General features: G+C 50.8%; 1 protein-coding gene across 4 annotated transcripts in view; it reads right to left on the minus strand.

Annotated features, from left to right (window-relative positions):
- PTPN3 (protein tyrosine phosphatase non-receptor type 3) overlaps positions 1–27,566 on the minus strand; it is a 167,939-nt gene that overhangs the window by 95,604 nt on the left and 44,769 nt on the right. Inside the window, exon 1 of one of the 4 annotated variants that reach the window (XM_061426447.1) lies at positions 25,301–25,435. The exons of 1 other annotated variant lie outside the window; for it this stretch is intronic. The gene's annotated coding sequence lies outside the window, so the exon portion shown is untranslated. Of the gene's footprint in view, positions 1–25,300; positions 25,436–27,566 lie in introns of those variants that run through there. 2 more of the 4 variants (XM_061426446.1, XM_061426445.1) reach the window with 2 other exon arrangements.

The following is a 27,566-nucleotide window of genomic DNA, read 5'->3' on the forward strand; positions in this document are numbered from 1 at the left end:
TTAGCGCCCTTGCTCTCCTACAACTTCAAAAAGTCAAATAGTTTTCTTATTATGGAGTTGGGTTTATTTATAGGCCCGACACCATGACACTCACAAAACTAACCAAATAAAAGTTATACTTGATACTGGGAGGATAACAAGAAGTAGTTTTAAGCTGCCTGAAGGGCAAGACAAAGAATGCTGTGGGAGCTGCAGGCAGTTTCAGGGACAGAGGTAATGTTGCTATAAAGAGAAACCAACCTCTGACGTCCCGCGAGCTGGGAGTCCAGGGCTGTGATGAGAAGCCAGCCAGCACCTGAAGCACACAGCTCGCCCCCTGGTGACCAGAAAACCACGCTCAACCTGTGAGGACGTTGGGTGAACCCATCACCTTTTCTCCTCTTTCTTGAAGTACCACCGAGGAAAAAACACAAATCTCGAGTGCACATGTTCCGCTGTCAAGGAGGCTGGGGCCAGTCTCCTCCTGCTCCTTCCAAACATGACGCCCCCCCAGACCCCACCACGCCCCAGGGAGCACGCTCCCAAATTTTAACATCACTTTCACAGATTTTTTTAAATGAGAGTTTCTGAAGTTTAAAAACAATGTTTAGGAAGAGGTCATCATGGTGTGGTACTAAACCACACATTTGGCGGGATCCAGACATCCTAGAACCATTCTCTGTGCATGTGGAGGCTTTGTGGGTGCCACCCCAGTGAACCCATAAACTTCAGAGGCCAGCAAGCCCGCCTTCTGGTAAGAGAAAAAAAAAGAGGGACACTTGCCAGCCATGGAGGGACTGAAGCAAACCACACTGGGGCAGATGACCCGTGGGACCTGCTACCAGACAAGCTGTCAACACAGCCTCCAAGCCAAACCCCTGCATGGGACCGGGATTGGAGTTTCCCAGGCCAATCCATGTCATTTATGATTGCTTCCAGCCTTTGTTATCACTTTGGCAGGAGTTCTGGACCTTTTACTTACTTAGTATTCACTAACTGGGCACCTGCTTGGTGCCAGGCCAAGGGAGTGGGATGGGTGAAGGCAGAGATGCCTGGAGTTTCACGTTCTAAGAGGCATGAAAGCTCAGGGTGCTAGAGAAACAGCGGGGAGGCTCCCGATCCGAGCCAGGGAAGCTGGAGTAGGTGGCAGGACTGGCTCACAGAGGCTCCAAGGGAAAGTCTGCAGGATAAAGGGGAATTGGCCAGGTGGAAGCAGTGGCAGTCTGGAAATTGCGCACCATGTGTGCAAAGGCCAGGAGGGGAGGCACATGCACATTTTAGGAACCCCACAAAAACAGATTTATTAGTAGGAGTGTCTGAGAAATAACTGAAATCCTACAGAAATCTGAAAGAGGAGAGTAGGTTCTTAAAAAATCCAGGGTGTCACACAGAAGAGGAATCAGGACACAATTAGAGGTGGTAAGAAGGTCAGCATCAGTGGAATCAGGCAGAGATGTGGACTGGAAACCCTATTTAACCACTTACCAGCTATGTGAACATAAAGAGATCACCCTGCCCGAGATTCAGATTCCGTATCTGCAGAAAGGGGGGAATTCTGTTTTCCTAGGTTGTTTTAAGCACTGAAGGTATATGGATGCACGCTAACTGCCACTAGGAGGGCCTGATGAATGGTGCTTATTACTACTACCATCATGAGCCTGATTGTTTCAGACCCCAAAGGTTCAATAGTTAGAAGATGAAAACAAACCAAAAAAATGGAAGAGATTTTGAACACTCAGGGCTGCACAAATATGGCAGGGACAGCCTTGGAAGAGAGTGAGCTCCCCAGCGCTAGAGGTAATAAAGCATAGAAGGTGGATAAGGCCCTTGGTAAGCTGCAGAGGGCAGGCCAGCACTGGAACGAGTAGGAGAGGTGAACTTCCTCCAGCTTCCAGGACCAATATTCTATGACTTCCATTTCAACAGTGCCCAAACCCAAACTAGCGCTCAAAGTAGCGCTGGTCAAAGCTGGATTTCTCATGGGAAATAATTCAAAACGGATACCTCAATCTTGGGCGGAAAAAAACTAAAATGGCCCATCAAACTATGAAACAGAGGACAAAATAGTATGAACAGACAAAAAGCAGTATGTAAAGCTAAAAATATAGACGATGAAATCGATCTTATACTGAGCAGTTTCTACCTAAAATTAAGCTACCCATCTCTCTTCATTCTCCCTCTGAATAGTTCCACTGGGCCCCAACCAGGCTGGAAAACAGGATGGAATAAATTTACTCTACAGGGACATGAATCAAGTTGCATAAACTTTACAAAAATACTGTGCTAATATTTGCCCTTGGGGCACAGACACGCCCTTTTGGGTGTCAGTCCATGATATTTCTATCTTAGGCTCCAGCCCCCACCCCTTTACAGCCAGAAGCAGCAGAAGCCTTCAGAAAAGAAAACAGCTAAAGTCACTTTGAAAGGTTTGAGATGTGCTAATCGCGGCACATCCCAGCCAAGAAGCTGGAATCTCACGACTGGACCATCCCGCCAGCTCTGTTCTTGCCAAGGAGTCTGAGGCCAGCAGGAGCCTGCCCGGAGAAACGCAGTCCTTGCCACCAGCAGCCTGCGCCATAATTTTATCTCAAGGAAACACAGGAAAAAATACCCTCCAACTCCCTTCCCACCACCAAAGTGTTAGTTGCTCAGTCGTGTCCGACTCTTTGTGACCCCATGGACCGTAGCCTGCCAGGCTCCTCTGCCCATGGAATTCTCCAGGCAAGAACACTGGAGTGGGTTGCCATTTCCTTCTCCAGGGGATCTTCCCGACACAGGGATCGAACCCAGGTCTCCTGCATTGCCGGCAGATTCTTAACTAAAGCACCATCCTCTTTATCACTCATCAGCCAAGTGACCTGGAAAGTTACTGCTTCATTTCTTTTCAGCTCGGTTTTCCAATTTCAAGCCTTCTAAGGCCCCTCTCAGCTTTAAAATCCTCTGCCTGTAAGGTTTTCATCGGAGGAGCCATCTCTGGTTATATTAGCTACAGTAACTCTGCTGGCTGCCAGCAGGCCTAGAAACCAAGATAAAAATCTATCTCCATATAGCCTATTTTGATTTTCAGGGCTTTGACTTGGTGAGATGAGGGGGCCAGAAAACTAATTAAAAGAAACCACAAAACAAACTCTTAAAAAAAAAAAAAAAAAAAAAAGACTTATAAAGGCATGCCAAAATGCTCATCAAAACAGTATTTAGGAATAATGAAATAAAAATAATACGTCTTGTTGCTGCTGTAGCTGCATTTACGTATTTGTACTGAGACCTTCCACATGCTGGGAGCTGGGAATACAGACATATGATCCATTCTTTGATTTCCAGGAGTCCTCAAGCCACTTGACCAGGGCCACTGCTGTCTGCCCCCCCACCCCCACCCCGGTGGCCAGGGCCAACTGGAGGTTTGAAGGAATGCACCAGACTAGAGTTCCAATCTCTGTTCTGCCACGCCCAGGCTGATGGAACCTTGGACGAATTCACTCTCAAAAGTCTGTTTCCGCATCTCTAAGTAATGCGGAGGAGCAGCGATCTCGCATCTAACCCTGTGCAGACAGTTAGCCCCAGCTACCCTGAGGACTGAGCCTTTACAGCAGCCCTCTCTGCCCCGCTCCTTCTTAGTCCCCGGGCGGTTCCCACTGCCAGGCTTCCTACCCTGAGGAGCAACCAAGGGCCCTACAGGGCTTCGAGGTTTTCCAAATACATGCACGCCCGTTCCTCCTGACTCCCCTCTATCTGATGGGGCTCAGCTGTCCACATTTTACAGACGGTAGAGGAGACACTGGGAGAACCCCGCCCAAGTCGCACTTCAGCCGCCAAACGGGCATGAGGGCCCCAGCCTGGTGCAGGGCACCATGTACCTCCCCACTGAGATCCCTGGCCTGTGCGCTCAGAGGAAGGTGAATTACAGGTGCTTTGCCAAAGGGAAAAGGCCCCACCTCATCACGACCGGCTACAGCTACGTTCTCACCCTTTGAGATCGTCTTCATCGGCACTCCCCCAGCTCACATGTTGGTAAAACTTCCTCTTCGGGAGGAAATGATCCAGAAAACCCCTTTTCCCTCTAATTAATTCTGCAACATCAGAAACCTGAGTAATGCCTGGGTATTTATTACCATCGTCCCTCTGTTCTAAAGTGACAACAGGTGTTTCAGAAGAGTTCTTTTAAAGGGACAGTACATCCAAAGTACCCTCTGATTGCAAGGATCGTGATTTTAGAGAAGCGAAAAGTGTGGAACAGGAATCTTTCAGAATTGTGGAGATGCAGCAGGGACTTCGCCTCACTTGCATAAAAGGCGTGGGCTGGAGCGAGTGCCCAGAACATCTAAAGGCCCTTCCAGCTCCACAGGCAGCCACCCTGAGCTAATTATTAACAGCGGGAGAGCAGGGTGGGCCACCTCATTTCCTGAGGCCAGGCCCTGGGTTTGGCCCGGGCCTCTCCTACCCCGTGACTAACAGCTCTCCTTCCAGGGAGATCCTGAGAGTGTCCGGCCAATCCCTTTCCACAGCACCTGCCTCCAAGGATCTCGGAACTGGGAAGACTCAGGCCCGGGTACACTGCAGCCCCCAGGAGCCTGGGTTTCTCAGTGAACTTGAGCTCAACCAGATCCCTGCCAACTCACCTTTGGGGCACACATGCTGGCTCCAAGCCACTGGACCTCATAAGGACAGCCATGGGGTGCGGGGGGGATGGGAGTGGCAGAGTGGAGCCTGAGTGTGGCAGGGGCCTGGGTCTCCAGGAGGATTCAGGACAGCCTCACAGCACCCAAACCTTGAAGTTTTTTTCATCTGGCTACTTACTGGAGGTACTTGGGCAGCACAGAACCTACCTACTTCCACGCCTGTGAAAAAAACAAGTTGACTCTGACCACTGGAAGGAGAGTGCCGCTCCAACACACTTGTGTCAAATAACGCCAACAGCGCTGTCCGTTTGGGGAGGGTTTTTTTTTAAGTTGTACTTTCACATCTGTATAACCATACAGCCCACTCTTTCCTATCATCGCATGATGAAACGTTTGTCCAGGTATTTCACTTTACTGGCATTTTTGTTATGGTTTTATAGTATTCCACCAAGTGGAACCATAACCATGGCTAGGTGCTCAGATGACTTCTAATTAGGAGGGATCAGACTTCCAACGGAGAAGGCGCTGGCACCCCACTCCAGTACTCTTGCCTGGAAAATCCCATGGGCGGAGGAGCCTGGTAGGCTGCAGTCCCTGGGGTCATGAAGAGTCGGAGACGACTGAGTGACTTCACTTTCACTTTTCACTTTCATGCATTGGAGAAGGAAATGGAAACCCACTCCAGTGTTCTTGCCTGGAGAATCCCAGGGACCGGGGAGCCTGGTGGGGTCCCACAGAGTTGGACACGACTGAGGCGACTTAGCAGCAGCAGTAGCAGCAGCTGACTTCAAGGGCTTCCCTAGTGGCTCAGACAGTAAAGAATCCACCTGCAATGTGGGAGACCTGGGTTGGATCCCTGGGTTGGGAAGATCCCCTGGAGCAGGGCATGGCAACCCACTCCAGTATTCTTGCCTGAAGAATCCCCATGGACAGAGGAGCCTGGCGGGCTACAGTGCACAGGGTAGCATAGACTTGGACACAACAGTGACTAAGCACAGCACAGCACAGCAGACTTCCAAAGGAAACCACAGGAAACCAGGTAGGGAAGAAGGAGCAGGTGACCAAACATCAAGAATCGGGGCCCAGGTGAGCCCTGCTTCAGGGGGAAAAAAAATCCAACCACCAAAGATGCATGGCCACAAGATGACGGGAAAAGGCTAGGCCACCATCTGACCAAAAAAAAAAAAAGGGGGGGGCAAAAAACAGATGAGCAGGTAATTAATGCTAATTGGAACAAAACCACCAGATGTTCTGTTGTCCACCAGGTAGAACGGAATTTAAAGGGGATGGAAAGGCATCTCCTGGCCACCTCCCATGACCCACCGGAGAATACCTCTCTCATCTCATCCAGCTCCCATATCAGACGCAGGACCCAGGATAAAGACAGCCTGAGGTCCATGCCTGAGGTCACCTGGCACAGAGCAGAACCCAGGCCCAGTGGCTCCTGATGAAGCCACACTCCCCCCAGACATCACACCGCCTGCTCTGGTGTGTGCTTAAACAGAACATGTGCATGTCAACCATTTTTAAATGCACAATTCAGAGACATTAATTATATTCACAACATTGTCCAACCAACTTCACGATTTCTCTCCCAAACTCTTCCATCCCTCCAAACAGAAACTCTGTACCCATGAAGCAATAACTCCCTGCTCCCTCCCACAACCTCTGGCAACCAGCTACTTTCTATGAATTTGCGTATTCTAGCTATTTCACATAAGTGGAATTATACAATATGTGTCCCTTTGTGACTGGCTTATTTCACTTAGCTAATGTGTAAAGTTCATCCATGCTGTGGCATGCATAAGAACTCCATTCCTGTTCAAGGCTGAATAATATTCCATGGTGCAGAGAGACCACATTTTGTTTATCCATTCATTTGTTGACACTTGGCCTGGTTCCACCATGTGGCTATCATATTGTAAACAGTGCTGCAACGACATCTCTATATCAGTATCTGCTTTGGGGTGTACACCTAGGAGCGGGTCATGACCTGCTGGGTCATGCTTGGCCTTTTGAAGGGCCACTAAACTGTTTTCTACAGAGGTCGCACCATTTAACATTCCTACTGGCAATATAAGAGGGTTCCAATTTCTTCACATCCTTACCAGTACTTTTGATAACAGCCATCCTAGTAGATGTCAAGTGATATTCCACTGTGGTTTTAATTTACATTTCCCTAATGACTAATGATGGTAAGCATCTTTTCATTGGGCTTACTATTTGCAGATCTTCAGAGAAATGTCTGTTCAAGTCCTCCGCCTTTTTTTAAATTGGATTATCTTAATTTGGATTAGTTATAGGAGTTCTTCACACATTCTTACATTAAACCTTTATCAGATATGATTTGCAAACATTTTCTCCCGTTCTGCAGGCTTTTTCACTTTTTTGAGAATGTCTTTTAGGCACCAAAGTAATTTCAGTGAAGTTCAATTTACTTTTCTGTTGCCAAGTTTAACTCCAAGGTCATGAAGATTTATCCCTGTTTTTCCCTAAGAGTTCCAAGTCTTTAGCTCTTATATTTAGGGCATTAATCCGTTTAGAGTCAATTTTCGTATATGGCACGAAGTGAGAGGCACTCCAGTACTCTTGCCTGGAAAATCCCATGGACGGAGGAGCCTGGTGGGCTGCAGTCCATGTGGTCACGAAGAGTTGGACACGACTGAGCAATTTCACTTTCACTTTTCACTTTCATGCACTGGAGAAGGAAATGGCAACCCACTCCAGTATTCTTGCATGGAGAATCCCAGGGACGGGGGAGCCTGGCAGGCTGCCGTCTATGGGGTAGCACAGTCGGACACGACTGAAGCGACTTAGCAGCAGCAGCAGGAGGCACCCTGGTCTTTCTAACCAGGATCCCTCCCTACCACAATCCTCTGGCAAAAGACTGCTACCCTAGACTGAAAACTTCACGAAGGCAGGGTCTTTTAAAAACCATGCTCCAGGGCCTGGTACCCAGCAGGTGCTCAAGAATTAACTGTAGGATAAATGGACAGTTGAGTGGATAAACCATGGGGAGGGGGGCGGTGTGTGTCCCCTATGCCCCACCTGCTTCTCATCACTACTGTCAGACACCCACAGCTAGCTGAAAGCCTCTGGTCTGTAACAAAGTAACCTGATAGGCTAACCATATTAAGAACTAAATATGTATCAACAACTGCACTTTATACACTCCTATTACTTCAACTGGCTTCCCAGGTGCTCAGTGGTAAAGAATCCGCCTGCAATGCAAGAGATGCAGGTTTGATCCTTGGGTCAGGAAGATCCCCTGGAGAAGGAAATGGCAACCCACTCCATTATTCTTGCCTGGGAAATCCCATGGACAGAGATGCCTGCCAGGCTGTAGTCCGTGGGGTTGCTGAAGAGTCGGACAGGGCTTAGCAACTAAACAACAACAATATTAGCTCAACCAAAACAATCCAAGATCTAACCAGCACATTTAACTAAGGACAGGGCAGAGGGTCCCAGCCCTGGAAAGCTCAACATGTCCTTAACAGTCTCCTAGCTCAAGTCCTTCATTGCACAGAGGAGGAAATCAAAGGGCCAATGGAGCCCGTGACTTTCCAAAGTCTGGGCTTTCACTCCCAGGGCTTTCACTCCCCACCAAACACAGGCCTGAGCGATCACCCGCTGGAGAACACAGCAAGGCAGCGGGTTAGCCTCCACTGCTTCCAGTGGTGGGAGTGGCCCTCTGACTCCAGAACCAGCCAGTGGAAGAGTGAACTCTGGGTCCTGGGCCGCATTATGCTGCACTGGGGCGGCGGGTAGGGGGGAGCCCTCGCCGTCCACCTCCTCCGCTCCCTCCTCCAGCCGCACTGCCCCCTCCCCTGTACCCCAATGTTCCGAACTTGTTCCCACCGCAGGTGTTTGCAGTTGCTGTTCCGCCTGCTGGGAACTCTTCTCCCTCCAACATCCTCCACCTGGCTCCATCCCGCACTCGAAGTGTCTGATCCGTGAGGCCTTCCCAATCTCCCTTCTTCCTTGCTCACCCCGAGACATGTTAAATACATTCACAGCTTGCTTCCTCCCAATACCCACATCCGTGCCTCCCACTAGAACGGGAGTTCCTTAAAGGCAGGGGCTTTACTGTTACCGGCTGTGCCCTTAGCGCCTGGAGCCATTCCTAGCAAGCCTGAGGTGCCCTGTAATGCACCTGCGGATGACACGGACAAAAAGGAAAATGGGGAGCGTGACACTCCCCATCACACACACCCAGAGCTACTTCCGGGTCCTGAGTGCTACGGTGGGGAAGGCGGGTGGCTCCAGACTCACAGGCGGCACTGCCTGGACCCTGCAGCCAGAGGCCCTCAGGCCATGCGGGGCTCCTAGGCCTGTGATGGCACAGGCAGAGTGGGGACACCGTGTACCATCAAACTTCCCACCTGCCCCAGCCAAGCCCAGGACGCCAGCAGCTGCTGCTGTGTTCACCTGGCCACGGAGAATGGAGTCTCTTCCCAAAGGTGCTTAACAAATGCTTGTGAAACACACACACACACACACACACACACCAGTGAATGGCTAATGTGCACAAGGCTGACACCTGCACTCCCAGCAGGCCCGCGTCAACACTCCTAACAGCACATCATTCCAACAACGCTGGGAGGTGCTTTGACCCGGTCGGTCCATTTCTAGGACCCTACTGTCAGGATATATTGAGACATGGAAGTTTTATTTGCAAAGATCTTCCTCGCAGAGACATAACATTGAAAATGACAAACAAAAACCCGATTTCCAAGCTCAGAGGGCCTGTTAAGTAAATCAAAACAGCCACGGGATGTCCATGAAGACTTACTTCATAATGATGTGGAAAAAATTATAAGTTAAAAAAAAAAAGCTGGTTTTAAAACTGTACCTACAGTGTGAGCACAACTGTAACAGTCATTGTATAAAGTACACAGGAACTCACAGGACGTGAAAATTGTTAACTTGTCCATTATTTCAACCTTTCTGTATTGCCTAAGTTTTCTATGAGTAATAATGAGTTCAAAAATCAAATTGATAGCACTTAAAATGCTACTGAGCTGACTCATTGGAAAAGACCCTGATGCTGGGAAAGATTGAAGGCAAGAGGAGAAGGGGACGACAGAGGATGAGATGGTTGGATGGCATCACCGACTCGATGGACATGGGTTTGGGTGAACTCCGGGAGTTGGTGATGGACAGGGAGGCCTGGTGTGCTGCGGTTCATGGGGTTGCAAAGAGTGGACACGACTGAGCGACTGAACTGAAATGAACTTAAAACGCTATCAACTGAGGCCTCATTGGTGCGCAGGGTATGTAACTGCTTAAACCTCCACCCCATGACACTCAGCAACCTCCTCGCCCCTTTCTACCTTCACCTGACCCTGCTTCTCCCTGGTGCTCCCGCTGGCCCCCAGCCCCTGGCACCGGCAGCCCTCCCCAGCCCACCACAGCTCTGACCCTGCTTCACCCCCTCCTCTCCTCCCCCAGGCAGGGCTGTCCCCCCGACACTCCCCCAGCCCCCGGCCCCAGGTTGGAGCCTGACTCAGCCTCCCAGCTGTGTGACTGTGGGCGAGTTGCTGATCCTCCGTGAGACTCCAATTCCCGCAGGAAAATGAGGTGAACCCCCAACTCACAGGGCTTCTGAGGTTCAGGCATTAGACACCGCCCCCCCCACCTCAGGGGGCCCTTTCTTCCCTGGCTAGAGGTTCAACATGCTAATGGCAGTGTGCCTCTAGCTCCCTACTACAGGACAGATCCCCACCTCCCGGCTTCACTCAGCCTTGAGAAGCACTGCTTATGGCACACCGGTGGTTGGGGAGAAATTTCTCAATTCTTGATCTGCAGAAATCTTGCCTTCCCCTGCAGGAAGCAGAAAAGCAGGTCTGCTTCTGGGATCCCAGACCAAACAGCTGTTTCTTGGCTGAAATTCCCATCCTCACCATTGAAGCCTCCAGCGCTCCAGAAAACTCAAGAGCCCAATTCTCACAGCTGATGCCCAAACCCACGCTCCCGGCACTCATCCTTCCCGTGTCCCTGTCTTAGCTGCTAAAGCGGTCCCCGCATTTTCAGTTGAGGTCCTGCCGGCTCCTGACGCCACGTTCTCCCACCTTCTCCCTGACACCAATGCTTGATCTCCCGGGCCCCCCACACAGGGGCTTGGTTCTCCTGTTCTTTGGGTCATAGGGCTTTGTTCCTCCTGCATGAACACTCTGCGCTCGGCCGCTGATGACCTCGCAGGCGTTTAATGAGGCCCACCTGCAGCCTGGCTCCACGGCAGGTGCCGGGGCTGAGACAATAGGCTGTCTCAGGGCCCTGCTCTCGGGGAACTGAGAGGCTAGTCAGAGAGAGAGATGCATGAATAATCCAATAATCTCCCTCCAGGGTGGGAAGTACGTCTGTGAAGACAGCTGTGAACCACTGGCTGCAGGGGTGGGGAGTGGGGGAGCCTTGTCTAGGGCATGACCACAGCTCAGCTTGGGACCAAAGCAAACAGCTTTCAGGGGGATTCTCATGGCAAAACTAGACCTTGAAGGATGGAGTATCAAATAGCACAATCAAGTCACCCAACACTTCCCTCAAAGTCTGCAGGGACCCCCGCTGCCTATTGTCCATCACTCACAAGCTGATTCCCATCTCGCCCTCCAGACCCCAGACACCAGGGTGCACCTGCTCCACGAGGCTGGGCAGAAAGCCACACAGCTGTTCTTGTTCAGCATCTTCCACATCCGCTTGTCCTCGCCTGGCCGCCTCGCACCACACTCCTGAGTAGGGCCGCTCACGGTGTGGTGTCCAGACCGGCGGCATCACTGTTACCCATATGCCATTCAGTTCAGTCGCTCAGTCGTGTCCGACTCTGCGACCCCATGAATGGCAGCACACCAGGCCTGCCTGTCCATCACCAACTCCCGGAGTTCACTCAGACTCACGTCCATCGAGTCAGTGATGCCACCCAACCATCTCATCCTCTGTCGTCCCCTTCCTCCTGCCCTCAATCTTTCCCAGCATCAGGGTCTTTGAAGACAGCTGTGAACCACTGGCTGCGGGGGTGGGGAGTGGGGAGCCTTTCTAGGGCATGACCACATGCCCTAGACAAGGGCATGGAAGACGGAGAACTGACTCAGTTCTTCGCATCAGGTGGCCAAAGTATTGGAGTTTCAGCTTCAGCATCAGTCCTTCCAACGCATTTTCAGGACTGATTTCCTTTAGGATTGACTGGTTGGATCTCCTTGTAGTCCAAGGGACTCTCAAGAGTCTTCTCCAACACCACAGTTCAAAAGCGTCAATTCTGCAGTGCTCAGCTTTCTTTATAGTCCAACTCTCACATCCATACATGACCACGTGCCATTAGGAAAACACAATCTTACAACCAACCGCAAGCTGAGATCATATGCACGTTAAAGCCTGAGAAGCCCTGCTCTCCGCCCCAGTTCTACACCCCCAGGCCTCCGGCCTCCTCCTCTCCACTCTGTGGCCAGCTGCCACCTGTCGGTGCCTTCAGTATCCACACGGAGAGCTGATACCCCACCTGCAGCGCGTCCACCCCACAGCGGCAGCGCTCCAGCCCCACCCTGCCCCGGGCAGCACGCCGGGACCACAGCCCCCTCCATCTGACACCCGGCCCCACCCAGCATCAACTGTCACCCTGCGGTCCTCCTGACAAGCTCACTGAGAGGGACAGATGGCAGGCAGTGACTGAGCAGCAGTGCCTCCTGAGAAATGACCGTGTGCCACTGGGAGGAGCCCGGGTCATCACTGAATCTTTACTCAACCCTGTCATGCCGGAGACACCTGTTATTCCCACCACGGAAATCAGGACATTGAGACTTTGGGAGGCTTGCTGGGGTCCTGGAGTTAGTGAGACGGGGTTCCAGAGACAGCCCCAGTTCACGCTCTGCATCAAGAGATACGAGTGTGCACATAGCCTCGCAGAAGACTGGGGAGGAGGAGGGACACCTGCATTTTAACTGGGAACAGTCACTTGGCTGGACCTAGAATCCAGGGGCAGAGTCACCAAACAAGTGGGAGAGGCAGGCGGTGGCCAGATCATGGAGCCCTTCAATGACGGACTCAACTGCTGCGGCTTTCGGGGCTCAGGAGCAGTGACGGTTCTGGAGCAGGCTGGGCCTAAACTGCTGCACCTTCCCTGACATTCACTCCGTCCCCTCCTTCACAAACCTGATCCCTCCCCTCTTAGGCTTCTCCAACCCTCCCGAAGTGGCCAATGCAGTCGACTCCCCCGGGTTTGCTCGGCTCCATCGCCCGCCCCGCCCTCCCCTCTCCAGGAGGCCTACGTGCCCCTCAACAAGGCCCAGCTGCCAGAAACCCTTTCCCTCCCCTCCTAGGACAGGGCTCCTTTCCAGTCTTCCCACATCGAATCACCAGTTTCCACCATCATCTCCAAGAAGACGGGCGGAGACTTGCCTCCTTCCCCTGCGGCCCACAGCCTGAAGACACCAGCTCGGCCCTGGGGAGGAACTGAAAAAAGAGACCTCTCTGCCCTGGGGAGGCTGGCGAGGGCGAGCCGGACCCTGGGTGTGCAGCCCCCTCAGCGGGGGAACAGTATCATTTGCCCATACATTCAGGCACCTGGATCCACTGGGAACTCTCAAGAGACAAATCTTAAGTCTTTGAAAATGTCTTTTAGCAACAGATAACTACTGCAACAAGGAATCCGCCTTATGATCGAGGCAATTTAAGATTAACTTTGTATAAGACAGAAAACCTTAAAATTACAACACAAGAGTTTTTAAATTCCACCATTTATAGGCTGAAAATTGTGAAACACAGATCTCCTCTAGAGTCCAGCTGCTCCCCATGTGGTCTCCAGGCCAGTCTCAGCACCACCTGGGGGGCCTGTTAGAGACGCAGCAGGCAGGGCCCACCCCTGACCCCTCGAATCAGAATCAGCACGTCAGCACTGAAGCTTGGGATGCCCTGGCTGAGAGCACATGGTCTGCAGGGCTTTAGGGGAGAGAGAGACCAGGGAAAAGCGAGGCCCATGGAGCCAGGTGACAGGGGACCCGCAGAGAAGAGGTGATCTTGGTGTTTCTGCAGGGAACACTGGGAGCAACGTGAAGCAGGCATAGATGCCAGGGGCCCACTGGGGAGAGAGGCAAAGTGGAGGGCACATGGGAGAAGGGTGTGAACCCACTCAGTTTTGCTGGGGGGTGGGGGGCTGGAGGAGGGGCTGAAATGGGCTGAGAGGCGGGATTTGTGCAGTGCAGCTGTAGGGGGAGGGAGATGTTGAGATTTCTAAGCTAGCAAACATGTCACTCGGAGACAGAACATTTTTAAGGAGCAAGGTGGAGAGCTCTGCTTTGGACATGCACGTGCACAGGAGGACCCTGGGGACACTCAGGGCGCGGGGGCGGGTGGGGGGAATGCTCAGATGTGATACACACAGAGATGACTGGGCTGGAGCAGGCCCTGATGATGCGACCCAGGAAGGCATGCAGGACGGTTAAGAGCAGAGGGAAAACAGATAGCTGAGGATTAGCCAGGATGTGCAGGGAGGCAGGAGGGGGTGCTGCATCACAGAAGCCCCAGCATGAGAGCATCAGCACAGAGACCAAGTGGACTGAATGACCAAATGCCACTGATCTTGACAAGTGAGTGATCCCAGGCCACCACAGCAAGGGTAGTGTCACTTAAGGGTCAGGTGGGGAGGCCTGGGGACACTGGGTTGGCAGTTGCAAGCGGTAGATAAAGCTGAGACTGCTAAATAAATGTCTAAACATCTCACCTGGGGTTGCAAGCCCCCTTTCTTCAAGACTGTGTCCTCTGGTACACCTGTGTTCATAGCAGCTTTACTTGCAATAGCCAAAAACGATGGAAGCAACCCAGGTGGCCATTAACAGATGAATAACAAAATGTGGTATGTACATTCAGTGAAATATTAGTCAGCCTTAAAAAGGAAGGAAATTTTGACACGTGACATGGATAAACCTGGAGAATATTATGCTAAGTGAAATAAGCCAGTACCAAAACAGCAAGTACTGACATGATAACAACATGATTCCAATTATATGAGGTACCTAGAGTAGACAAAATCATAGAGATAGAAAGAAGGCTGGCTGCCAGGGCTGGTGGTGGGGAGAATGGGGAGTTAGTATTTAATGGGTACAGAAGTTTCAGTTGCGCAAGATGACAAGAGTTCCACGGCTATATGGTGGTGATGGCAGCACAAAATCATGCTTGATGCCACTGAACTGTACATACACTGAAAAATATGTCTTTCTTGCAGCAGAGGTATAGAAAACCTGAACTCTTGGAACTGAATAGTATGTCTGAGTCAAGAGAGGTGAGAGTCAATATTTTTCAATGTCTGTAGACTATTCCTCCAGGAGGCTTCCTAGTGAAAGGAACGGCATGATGGGGCGGTGACCTAACGGTGGGTAAGGCAAGGCTGGGAGGAGGCTTTTCCCCTCTCAGGTGACAGGATGACAGTCTTCATCTGGAAGTGGAGAGGTGAGCCTGAGCCAGAGACACTCATTTTCTAAGAAAAAGAGAAAAAGGAAGAGGGAGCAGAGAATGTGAGGAGGCTCCCTCCAGATGGCCTTGGCCATCCCAGCGCCACAGGTGGTGGGGTCACATGGAGGGGCAGGGCAATAGGTGGGAGAGCTGGAGAGAGTGGAAAGGTCAGGTTGGCTGGCATGGGAGCAACAGGGGAAAACCAGAAGCCTGGCTGGGCAGCAGGAAGGGTCCCGCTGGCTGTAAAGCTAGAGCACACCATCTGCAACCATCACTAAGCCTGGGGCAGCGGTCCTCAAAGGACAGTCCCTGGTCTCTGGACCCACCAGTAGCATCACAGAGGAGCTTGTTAAGAGATGCAAATTCTGAGGCCTCACGTGAGTCTGATTCAGACCCACTGATTCAGAATCTCTGAAGGTAGAGCCCAGCAGCCTGGGTTTTAAAAGATGAGACTGTGATGTCCTCAAGTCTGAGGAACACTAGTGTGGAATACAGAAAGTTAGTGAAGGGTTTATATCATCTTTACATAAAAATGAAAAAAAAAAAAAAAGATCAGCCTAGCAACTTCTACATAAAAAGAGCAAGAAATGAGTAACTGCTTTGATGCCAACACAGCTTATTTCTACAGTTAGAGAAATGCCACAGGAGGTTAATAAAACGATAGAAATACACAGTCTACTTCACAGACTTCCTTAGATGAGACCTAGAAAACACACCCAGGGTCTGGGGGCTGGACCCTGTATGATGTGGGTACCGGTCCCTGCTTCTTTGTGTGCTTTGGACATGCCTCAGTTTCCCCATCTGTAAAGAGAGGGAGCTGAAAAAGGTTCTTCTGAGGTCCCTTCCAGTTCAGACACAGTATGACCCTTTGTCCTACAAAAGGTGACCTCAAACTCAACACTTTTACACAGTCTCACAGGGGATGAGGGAGACATTTTTAACCAGTAAACATATCACAGTTAACTAGAAAATTTTCCAAGATACTACTGCTAGTATCTTGCATTCTAATAACTAGAAACTCTTTCACTAACTGGCTTTTCCATTAAAGCCACCAACACCTTCGGTTATAAAAACACGATACCGTACTGCACCATGTTCTTGAAATCCACAAGACCAGGATCCCCCAGGAAATCTCTCTATACCTTCACATTTTCACCCTATAATACAGGTATACCTCAGAGATACTGTGGGTTCCATTCTGGAACACCACAAAAAAAGCGAATACGGCAATAAAGCAAATCACACACATTTTTTGGTTTCCCAGTGCATATAAAAGTTACATTTACACTACACTATAGTCTATTATGTATAAGAGCATTATATCTGAAAAAAACAATATATGTACTTTGATTAAAAATACTGAAGTATGCTAACCATCATTTGAGCCTTCGGTCACTCACAATCTTTTGCTGGTGGAGTGTCTGAAATATTGCAAGAGCTACCAGAAGTGACAGAGAGACCCGAAGTGAGCAAATGTTATTGGAAAAATGGGACCAAAAGACTTGTCTGATGCAAGGTTGCCACAAACCTTCAATCTGTAATCAAAAAAAAAAAAAAAAGCAATGTCTGCAAAGCACAGTACAATGAGGCATGCCCTCCTATGATGAGTGTCTGGGCACTCAATACTGCAGGTCTAGGCTTCCTGATAAATGGCCCCCTAATGGCCTTGTTACCAGAATCCCTCGATGCTGGTTTCCTGCCTCGTCTCTCTGCATCAAAGTCCTTGTCTGCACCTTCTTGTCATTCAATGCCCATCCTCTTGTGCCTGGGTCCCCAATGCCAGCTGCTTCTGTGCCTCTGCCAAAGACCAGCAACTCGGTTCTAATCTCAGAACTAGGGCTGGAAGAGAGACCTGGGTGCCTGCACAGGAAAGACAGGGAAAGTGTGAGCCCTGTGGGTGCTGGGACTCGGTGGGGGCGGGGGTGGCATGGGCAGGAAAGACAGGGGAAGTGTGAGCACTGTGGGTGCTGGGGGGAGCGGAGAAAAGGTCCAGGGGATCTCTGGTCTCCAGCCCCACTTCACTTACACATCTTGGCTCTTAAATTCATTAGGACTGGGTCAGGAGGAAGCACAGCTGGCTTGTCTTTCCCCCTCTGTACCCATCACAGACCCTATCCCCCTCCTCCTGGTCTTGGAAGTGATGCTCCCACTCTCACAGTCCCCGTGGCAGGAAGCAGCAGGTGAGGGAAGGGCTCACACAAGGTTCATGTAGCAGGAGAAAGGCTGGGAGGGGCATGCCAAGGCAAGTGAGACCACAGAGGCGACCAAAGCCATGAACACGCGACTCAGCAGGTGATGCCAGGGCAATGAGTTTTGCTTTGTCCCGGCAGAAAATTCTTAGTGCTAGAGTTTCCTAGGCTGATCCCCTGGCGCTGATCTCCCATTCAAAGTCGCATGTGGGCAGAGTGACCACACAGCCTGATTTGTGCAGGACAGCCCTAGTTGAGACTACTCGATTAGATGCAATTAACAGCCCCCTATTTATTCTCAAAATGTTCTGATTTGGATCAAAATTCTAGTTGCCTTATTCTTGGGCTCCTAGGCCTAGGAAGTCAGAGCTGCAGTTGGCAAAGGCACTTAAGTGTCTGGAGGGAGAGTCAGGCTGAGTCCTGCCCCTCATCAAATATTCTCCTTCCCTCTCTAGCATCCCCGCCAAGCCATCACCTGGCATCTGCTTGTATTCCTGCAGAGACACCAGAGGCCTCTCTCATTTTGGGAGAAAACTATGTTAGTGAAACAAAAATAGGATGGATGAATGAACAAAGATGATGTGGCATATATACACAATGGAATATTACGCAGCCAGAAAAAATAAAATCTTGCTGTGTGTGGCAACATGGATGGATCTAGAGGGTATTATGCTAAGTGAGGTAGGCCAGACAGAGAGACAAATACTGTATGACTTCACTTACATGTGAAATCGAAAAACACCAAAGAGCAAATGAAACAAAACAGAAACAGACTCACAGATGAGAGGACGAAAAGGTGGTGGCAGGAGGGGAGAGTGAGGGAGTCGTGCGAAGTAGGTGAAGGAGATTAAGTACAAACTTCTAGTTATAAAATAAGCAAGCTGTGGGGAATGTAAGATACAGTTTAAGGCATAAAGACCATACTCCTGTAATGACTCTGCAGGAGGACAGATGGTTTCTAGACTTATCCTGGTGATCATTTTATAACGCAGGCCAATGTCAAATCACTATGTTGTTCACCTGAAACTGACATAATGTTGTATGTCAACTACACTTCAATTAAAAAATAAATGCATGAAAATAAGAGTAGTAAGATTCAAACCTATACACAGCATGACAGCAACTAAATAACATCCTTCAGCAAGGAAAGGCGTGGGAGTGGGGCAAACTAGACAACCTGCTGACTTCCTTCCTCCCACCTCCCTCCATCTTCATTCACCAAATGTTAACTGAGTGCGTGTGATGTTTCAGTGGCAGTGATGATACAAGGGCAGGCTAAAACAGACTCAAACTGAGACGCATCCTACCAAAGAACTGGCCTGTATTCTCCAAAAATGTCAAGATCATAGGGGACAAAGAAAGCCGGAGGAACTGCTTTAATCTAAAGAAGACTAAAGAGACATGACAACCACAGGCAACACCTGATCTGGGGTTGTCTTTGCTGCAAAGGCCACTCTCGAGATAACTGGCAAAGCCTACAGGTCTGTAGATGAGATAACAGCACCGTATCAGTACTGACTTCCTGCTTTTAAAAAGGATATAAACCAGGGCAGAATTTCTTAAAGAAGTAACAGATTAGTTAGTTACAACATCGAGATAAATGGAATTGAAACAGAGATGCTACCAAGAAAGTTGGGCAGTACTGCTTAAATAATGCTCAAGAGTTTCTATTCTTAAATTGTTTGCTCTTGAGGAAGATGAGCAGCCCTGGGCCCGCTCCGCTCTGCCTTTTTTGTTCCCCACTTTGGTTATGTGTTGTCACTTTCGGAATTGCACTTTTTTCACCTGTCATAGGAGCTGCCAAAGTGTGTTTTTATAAACATGGGGTTCTAGAGCGCTGGCTTCCTGGGGCAGAGGAAAGAAAGAAATGCGTGTTGTACAAAATCGGTACGTTCATATGTTTAACAAAATAGTTCTATTATTTAAGTAACTTGTAAAAAAAAAAAAGTGTACCGTAGTTATATAGGAGGATGTCACTGGTTTTAGGAAATACACTTAAGTATCTGGAGGGATAGGAAGAGTCCTCAAATGATCCTCAAATAGTTCAGGAAAAAACAAAATGTATATACAGAAGAATAAGATGGGAATATTTGAGGAATCTGGGTGAAGGGGATATGGGAGTTCTCTGTTCTATTCTTAGAACTCTTCTATAAGTCTGAATTAGGTCAAAATGAAAAGTTAAAAGGAAAAAATAAATCTCAGGGACAGTGTGTATGTGTGTGGGGTGTGTGTGTGTTTAAAGGAAGACAGACTCCGATTTCACAGAACTCACAGTGTAGCTGGTGAGACAGGTACTAACACAAATAATGGCACTAATTAAGCACAAAATTGCAACTGTGAAAAGTGCTGTAAAAGGAGAGAGACCTGGTGGTGCGATGGCAGTGTTTACAGCAGGCAGTTTGACCCACAGCAGGAAGGCAAGGGGGGACTTCGGCAATCATGCAGCCAAGGTCCAAAGCATGAGTTAATGAGGGGGGGGGACAAAGGTTCCAGGCTCTCACTGGCCGCATCAGCAGAGAAAGCATGGGGACCAAAGCACGTACACTGGGGCCTGCAAGAGATGCCCGCGTTAGTTTTGTCTTTTACTCTAGGAGCAAAAGGAAGTGATTTTAAAAGACCCTCTGGCGGGTGGCAGAGAACGGGCTGGCGCGTGGCAGGCACGTGGAGTCCACCATGGTGGTGGTATCGAGCCGCCTCCAGGAAGAACACCATGCGTGATTTTTCCTCTGCTCCCTGACGCCTTTATTTTCCACAACCACCATGTATGAATTTGGTAACCAGACCAGGGAAAGGGGCTGGGAGGCGGGAGGGTGTTGAGGGTAGAGAGGGAGGCAAAGTGGGCAAGACATGAGCTCAGGCTGTTGTCACGCCCCTTCCAGGCCCACCAGTGGGTCAGGTCAAGGGGTGGTTGACAAAGCTGGTTGCTGCCTCTCCCACCAAGACCCTGGGGTCTACACTGAGGCTGACTCACCTGAGGGAAGCGAGGTGCAGGGACCAGGTCTTCACATCCCCCTCTCTTAAGTCAAACCAGTGCCTTTCATCACCACAGCATGCAGCTGGCCACCGCCCCTTTCTGGTCCTGGATCCTGCCCCTTGGAACGATCCTCTTGCCCTGGGAATTGGGCCCTCGGCACGGCCCTGGGAGCCGGCCATCACTCACCACAGCCTCTCTCAGCATCAAATGCTAAACAGGACGCTTGTCTGTGAGTCAGGGGCCTGACCACAAAGGGAGGAGACCCTTTTCTGTGCCAAGTTCTGCCCGAGTGGGTTTTCAGTTCACTGGCTCCTTTAAAATGGTCGATTTAACAGCAACAGGTTCTACCATTATCCTGGTTTTACAGTCAAGATGAGTCTAGGGACAGATTTGAGTTCCAATCCTGGCTGTCCTTGCAGAGCAGCGTGCCCTGCCAGGAGTCACTTCATTGCTCCGAGCCTCAGTTTCTCGTCCCATTCTGTAAACTGGGGCTGCTAAATACTAGCAACATTCTGGGGCTAGAAGGTACTATTTATTCCCTTTTGAGGCGCCAAGAGGCTGAGGACAGAAAATTCAAACTACACATTGCTTAAATATTTACAAAGAGCTTGTGTATCCTGACAGTAAATCATGGGACCTGAATTTTCCAGGACTATCCCAATTTCAAATCCTCTGTCCTAACTTTCCACATAAACCATTGAAATGTCTCAAAAATTCCACTCTCTCAGTATCCAAACAACACCTCCCAGGCCTCCTCTTGCACAAAGACGCAGTACAAACATTCTTTTTCAGACTACAGATCCCAATCTTTGGTTCCGAAAATGCAGTCAGTGGAGCCCCGCTGGCCCCCAGAAGGAAACGGGGTCAGGGAGAGAAATCTGGGGCAGTCAGCACTCCATCAGGACTCTCAGACTCGGCTGCTTCCTGGCACATGGATGTGAACTGGAGGCCAGGAGAAGCCGTACCGTGATGAGAGCATCACCCACAGAGGGACACAGACGAGGGATGTGAGCTCTGCCTCCATCTACCTACCCAGTGGCCTGTACTCAGGAAAGCAGCACAGCCAGAGAGTTGCTATGAAGATTAAAAGGACTGATTAATATTTGGAAAGTTCTCAGGATAGTGCCTGGCAGCCAGTAAGTGTCATATCAGTGTTTAATAACTAAAAACAGAGGTATCTCTGGCAGAAGGTGCCCATGCCTTAGACACGGCCCAGAGGCATCGCTCCTATGCAGGGAAAACAAGGCTTTACCCCTGGATTGATTGAGGCCAGGCCACTATACAGAGACAGGGGTTTGGGGGGTTACGCTAACTACAGAAGGTGGGTCCTGCATTAGCCAAGATCAGAAGGCTGGATCTGGGAAGAGTCATCACTCCTGAAATACAAGAGGTTTCTTCATGCCTCTAAGTTGTCCCATCTGCTGTTCTGTCTGCCCACTGAATACCATCTTTTTCTACTTCCAAGGCTGAATTTGAATGCCAGCTACTCCCAATGAGTGGTCCCTGATGCCCGTCAGAACAAACGGCTGTCTTCACTGGGATCTCTTGCATCTAGCTTTATCCTCTTTTAAAGCAGTAATCAGACAGATGAGAGACAAGATACACATGCCCACATGCGCGTACACACATACACACACAGAAATGTCGTGATGTCACTGCCTTCCTAACTCCCCCATGAATCCTTCCAAGACAGGTTCACCTTCCATCTCTGTGACACATAGAAGTGGCTCAATAAAGGTCTGAATTTGCTGTCATATCTGTGCTCACAGCTGGGCTTCCTCTGAAGGTGGAAGTCCCTTACACGTGTATGCATCAGGAGAAGCTACAGAGATGCAGGATCTCTGGGTCTTGGAATGCGTGATCTGATCAGATTTCAGACAGGGACCTACCTAGCACTCCCTTTTAATTCTCCCTCAGGCAGATGAAAGGACACACCTGTGAGAGCAAGGGTCTGCAGTGGCCAGGACCCAGACTTGGGCAGAGTGGACACACTGACCTGGTCTTGTCTCAAGAGTCGGTAAGAAGAGCTCAGGCTTGGAAAGCTACGATAGCCACGCTGCCCCGCCCACCCAGCCTGTCAATGCCAGGGGATTGCCCTCAGCATTCCAGCCCCTGCTGAGAAATGAAGAGGGTGGCCCCGCTTTCCAGGCCCATTGTCTGGTGGAAGGAAAGTGAGCATGGGAATTAGGGTTAATAGGCACTTCTCTGAGAGAGGGAAGGACCACAAATCGCAGGATCCCCCTCCACCAATGGGCCACAAACCCTGAGGATTGTGGGGGAGGCAAGGGGCCATGTCTTCCTGTTTCCTACCATTCCCTAAGCCCCTCTGGTATGTTATATCCATCCTAGAAAACGGAATCCCTCATGTGCCTGGACCTGAGAGTCAGTCCCAATTCATTCCTCTAGCTCCTGGTCCCACACCACCTTTGCTGAGTTACCTCATCTGTAAGAGGGGAGAGGGATTACACTGAAATTAAACACCGCACGTGGGACTTTCTAGTTCACACTCAACAATCGAGGAGTTGGTCCCAATCCTCTGAAACCAATGACCAGCCTGGAACCCCAACTTCTTTCAGGGATAAGACTGTCTCTGAGTAGGTTCTTGACACTTGAATGGGAATGTTAAAAAGCTATGAGAATACCTTCTCTATGATAAAATGTGGAAAGGAAGGCTCAGAGAAAGGACGGTGAAGCAGTGTGGGATCCTGAATTTGCCTCTATGCTAACTTAGGTTCTTTCCTCTGCCCCAGGCTGTCCCTGACCTTGGCCTCCCAAGTGTCTGGCCTGGCCAGGACCTGCCCTCTCCTTGAGGAGTTCCCCAGGCACCCTGGGTTTACTGGAGTCTGGCCCACTCTGCATCCCCACCCAGCACTGTACCTGCCAGGCAGAAGCAGCTCAATAAATGCTGAATGGAATGTCTAGGACCCTCCAGCCACTCTGAGATGCCTTCAGGAACCTGACCTTTTACATTCCAGCTAATGTCTAATTTGCATAGAGGAGTTGTTTTTAGGAGCCGGCAAATCACCAGAGACAAGGCAGGATCAATACAGAGTATTAGGCATGTTGTATTCTACTCTTAATTCTCTGCAAATTGGTATTCCACTAACTGTACATAGAATTTACAGGAGCTCACTATGAACTAGAATATTTAACTAGAATGACCTACTCTCTGTCAGATAATAGCTTACTGTTGTTAATTTTCAACTAGCCAGAAAGGTTTTCAGCTTACAATCTACTTTCCATCTTGATTTAATCAGGAAAGCCATCTATTTGAGAATACAATAAAGGGCAGCCTGATGCAGAAGAAAAAAGACTTGCCTGTGGAACCAGATGACACGAATTGTATCCCAGCTACACCACATACTGTGTAATTGGCTGCTCAAAGCCTCAATTTCCTCATCTGTAAAATGGGAATAATACCAGCCTTACCGGTGGGAGCTGTAAAAATTAAATGAGCTGATGCATGTGGATGCACTCTGGTGCAGTTCTACAAGGCTATAAAAAGTTGGTTACTACAGAAAACAGAAGATGAAATTCTCAAACAACTCAGATAGGCTAATGACAAAAAGCAGGGTGGATCTAAATCAGTGGTTCTAAAGGGGGAGAAAGGGAATATGTGCCCCTCGTCCAGAGGGAAGGAGGTTGGGAAGACAACTGAGGGAGAGGGACTGCTGCTGGGATCTACTGGGCAGAGATGAAAGACGCTGCTGAACGTTCCACAATGCAGAGAAAAAGCGCCACAACAAAGAATTATTGAACCCCAAATGTTAACAGTGCCAGAATGAAAAAACCCTAATCTAAATAATCACTGAAAGTTGAGTTTGGGAGCTTTTTAGATCAGAAATCTTCCTAACCAGGCTTTACTTTCAAGCATGAGCTGCCTAAACACTTGCAAGATGGATTGCCAGACAGCTCTTTTGTAAGTAAAGCTGAACTGCCAACTCTTGGAGTTTCTAAACGTATAAAACTGCTTTTAAAGAAGATGCTCTCCGATTACAATTCAGCTAAACTGTTTTTCCAAAGATTTCAGGAGAAGTTCTCCCGGGCACAAGGCAGGGTCTGTCACTCTGCCACTAGGCCCTGAAGATGCCTTCGTAATTCTAATTTCCTGGTGAAATGGGAGCCACGAGGGTCTCTAAACGAATTAAATTCACATCACGCCAACTGCTCGCTTGCTTTGTGCTGGGCACCGTGCCAAACACCTCCACATCATTTATCCCACTTAATCCACCCAACAACCCAGTGAGGTGGGCATTATTACCGGCTGTTTGCAGGGGAGGAAACTGACGATCAGCGAGGTTAGACAACTCGCCCAAGGTCATCAGCTGGCTTAAGGTGGGGGCCTAACCTGAACCGAGGTCTCCAGTTTCCCAGTCACAAGCTCTTTCCACCACCTCGGAAAACCCAGGTGTCAAGTCGTCTCAACTTCCCATGAATTTTTTAAGGCAACCGCAACTTCTCAGTAAGTTCAGGTTGCTGAAAATGGGAATTTCCGGGGCACTGGGCGCTCTCACATACAGTCCCCCACTGCAGCTGTCTCGCCGCAGGTACCTGATAAATCATTCCATATCACCCGCGGAACGGGGAGGATTTATTGGGGCTGGAGTTCGTGCCAGGCCCAGGAAATGCCATCTTTGAAAGCCGAGAGGCGGATTCGCCCTGGGAGCCGAGAAGGTCTGGCCGCCGCGCTTGGCTGGCTCCCCGCGCGGGCTGTGCGCCCCCTCGGCGTCGGGGGCGGGGGGTCGCGGCGGCGCTGGGGCCTCCCGGATCACCAGCCGCTCCGGCTCTACCGGTCGCGTCCGCCCATGCCCGGGTCGGAGCGCACGCCCACGCCTCGCCGCGGCCGCCGCCGCGTCCCGCCAGGGACCCAGCCCCACCCGGTCCGGCCTGCTCCCTCCCGCCCGCGCCCCACCAGGTGAGCGCGGCCAGGGCGCCCCCTCCCCGCCCCGAAGAGACGCCGGGACACCGGGGCCGCCGCGTCCGCCAGTCCGCCCGCGCGTTCGCCGCGCGCCCGGGGACGGTGGGGGCGGGGCGGCGCCCAGCGCGACCCCGGCCCCCGGCGGCTCCGCGCCCCGCCCCGAGCCCGCTGGGGTCGCGCCGATCTGTACCTGCAGCATCCGGGGGCGCGGGGCGCCCAGGTAGGTCGCGCGTACGGGCGGCGCGGAAGCTCGCTCGCGGCGCGACCTGGCCGCCGTCTGAGCATGCCCAGTGCCGCCCGCAGGCGGCTCCCGCCGGCCCGGCTGGCCGCGACGGGCCCGCGCGCCGGGCTGGGGGCGGGCGCCCGGAACGCCCTGCGGGACGCCCCCGCCCCCACCCGGGGCCGGTGCGCTCGGCCTCGTCTCCCAGGGCTACCCGCGCTCTCCCGCCGAGGTCCGTGCAGCCCCGCGTCCCCTCGCGCATGCACGCAGGCGTTCGTGCCATAACCATTTATTGGGCACCTACTGTGTGCCCAGCCCTCAGTGATTTTATGCCTAGGAATGTCAAGCAGCCAGCGCTAAACAAATATTTGAAATGAGAAATCTTGCCCAGCTAGGGTCCTGCTGACTCCCATGCAATGCCCATCCCAGTCCACTGAAAACTTCCCAGCTTAAACTTTGTTCCCAAGACTTATGGGCCCTTTACCTGACTTGGCTCCTGCATTCCTTCACCTCCAGGAGCACCTTTTTGTCCATCAAACACTCAGAACTTGTCCAGCCTCAGGACATTTGCATATGCCTTTTCGCCTCTATGTGGGACGTCTTTGCCCACCTTTACCCTTGACTAGAACCTTCTCATTGTACTTACGTCCTCCTTCTCCAAAAGGCCTTCCCTGAACACTTTATTAAATTAGTCCCCTGATCATAGAACTTTCCGTATCGTCAGTCTATTTTCTTCACATTTATCATTATCCATTAGGTCATTCAACAGATAATTTTTGATCACTTACTTTAATTCTTTACGTGTGATGAACAGACAAAAATCCTGTTCCCTGCGGGAGTTCGGCAGGCAATAAACATGCAAATAAACGAACTCAAGTGAAAGTGAAGTCGCTCAGTCGTGTCCGACTCTTTGCGACCCCATGGACTGTAGCCTACCAGGCTCCTCTGTTCATGGGATTTCCATTCCAAGCAAGAATACCGGAGTGGATTGCCATTTCCTTCTCCAGGAGATCTTCCTGACCCAAGGATTGAACCCGGGTCTCCCGCATTGTCGGCAGACGCTTTACAGTCTGAACCACCAGGGAAGTCCAGGTAATAACGTTTTACGAGGGGAAAAAAACAGAGTAAAGAGAAGGGGTGGAGGGAGTGCAATTTCAATGAGGTGGTAAGACCTTTCAGCCACGCAGGTCAATTGGGAAGAGCATTCCTGACGGAGGGATCAGCCAGTGCAGACATTAAGACGCAGGACTGCTTAGGAAATAGCAAGCTGGGGAAAGTAGCAGATGAGGTCGGTCACTGTCTTTCCCCCTGATCTGCTTACTTCTTATTGTGTATTTCGCTGGAAAAGGAAATGGCAACCCACTCCAGTATTCTCGCATGGAGAATCCCATGGACAGAGGAGCCTGGCGGGCTACAGTCCATGGGGTCACTAAGAGTCGGACACGACTGAACGACTAACACTATTGTGTATTCACCTCTGGAATTTCAGCTCTGGGACTGTAGTCCTGCCTGTCTTCACTACATTGTCCCAGCCCCTATAACAGCACGTGGCACACAGGAGATGCTCAAAAACGATTTGTTGAATGAATATGTGAACGAAGGGAGTGAAGGGTGGAATCATCCTGTCCCGACCAATGCCCAAGGTCCAGGGGCCCTGTCGGCCTAGGGCCTTTCGCGGCAGCTGGCAGAACCTGGGTACTTCACTTCGGTCCTTAACCCCGAGTCGCAAGTCCCCTGTAGCGCCCCTGCAGAGGGCGCCCCCGGAGCATCGCGTCCGGGGAATTTCAGCAGAGGTAGGGAGTCCCAGAACAGGACCCGCCCCGCGCCCCTCCCTGTGCCCCGCCCCGCGCCCCGGTCTCCAGCAAAACCTGGAGCTGTGGCACCATTGGGACGGCCCGGAGCTCACCGGGCATGCTCGGAGCCGGGCAGGGCCCAAGCGACAGGGAGGAGGAGCCTCCTGGCGGGGTGGGCGAGGCCTCCTGCTGAGTTCAGCCAGACCTTCAGCCCACTCAGTTTCCGTCCCCAATTAGGGTGGGGTCTGAGGGCATTCTTTTGTTTTTTTTTTTTTTTTCCCCCAAAACTCAGTGGGAGAGCTGGGAATTTGGGAAACTGAGAAAAATATTCTCTGTCCTTTCCCAGCTGCTGTGTGACCTGGGGTAAGCACCTTACCCTCTCTGTGCCTTAAATACTATGAATACCTATCGCTCCGATTTGAACCATGTGTAGGGAATGAATG

The sequence above is a fragment of the Bos javanicus genome, chromosome 8 (assembly GCF_032452875.1).
Source record: "Bos javanicus breed banteng chromosome 8, ARS-OSU_banteng_1.0, whole genome shotgun sequence".
Classification (NCBI taxonomy): domain Eukaryota; kingdom Metazoa; phylum Chordata; class Mammalia; order Artiodactyla; family Bovidae; genus Bos; species Bos javanicus.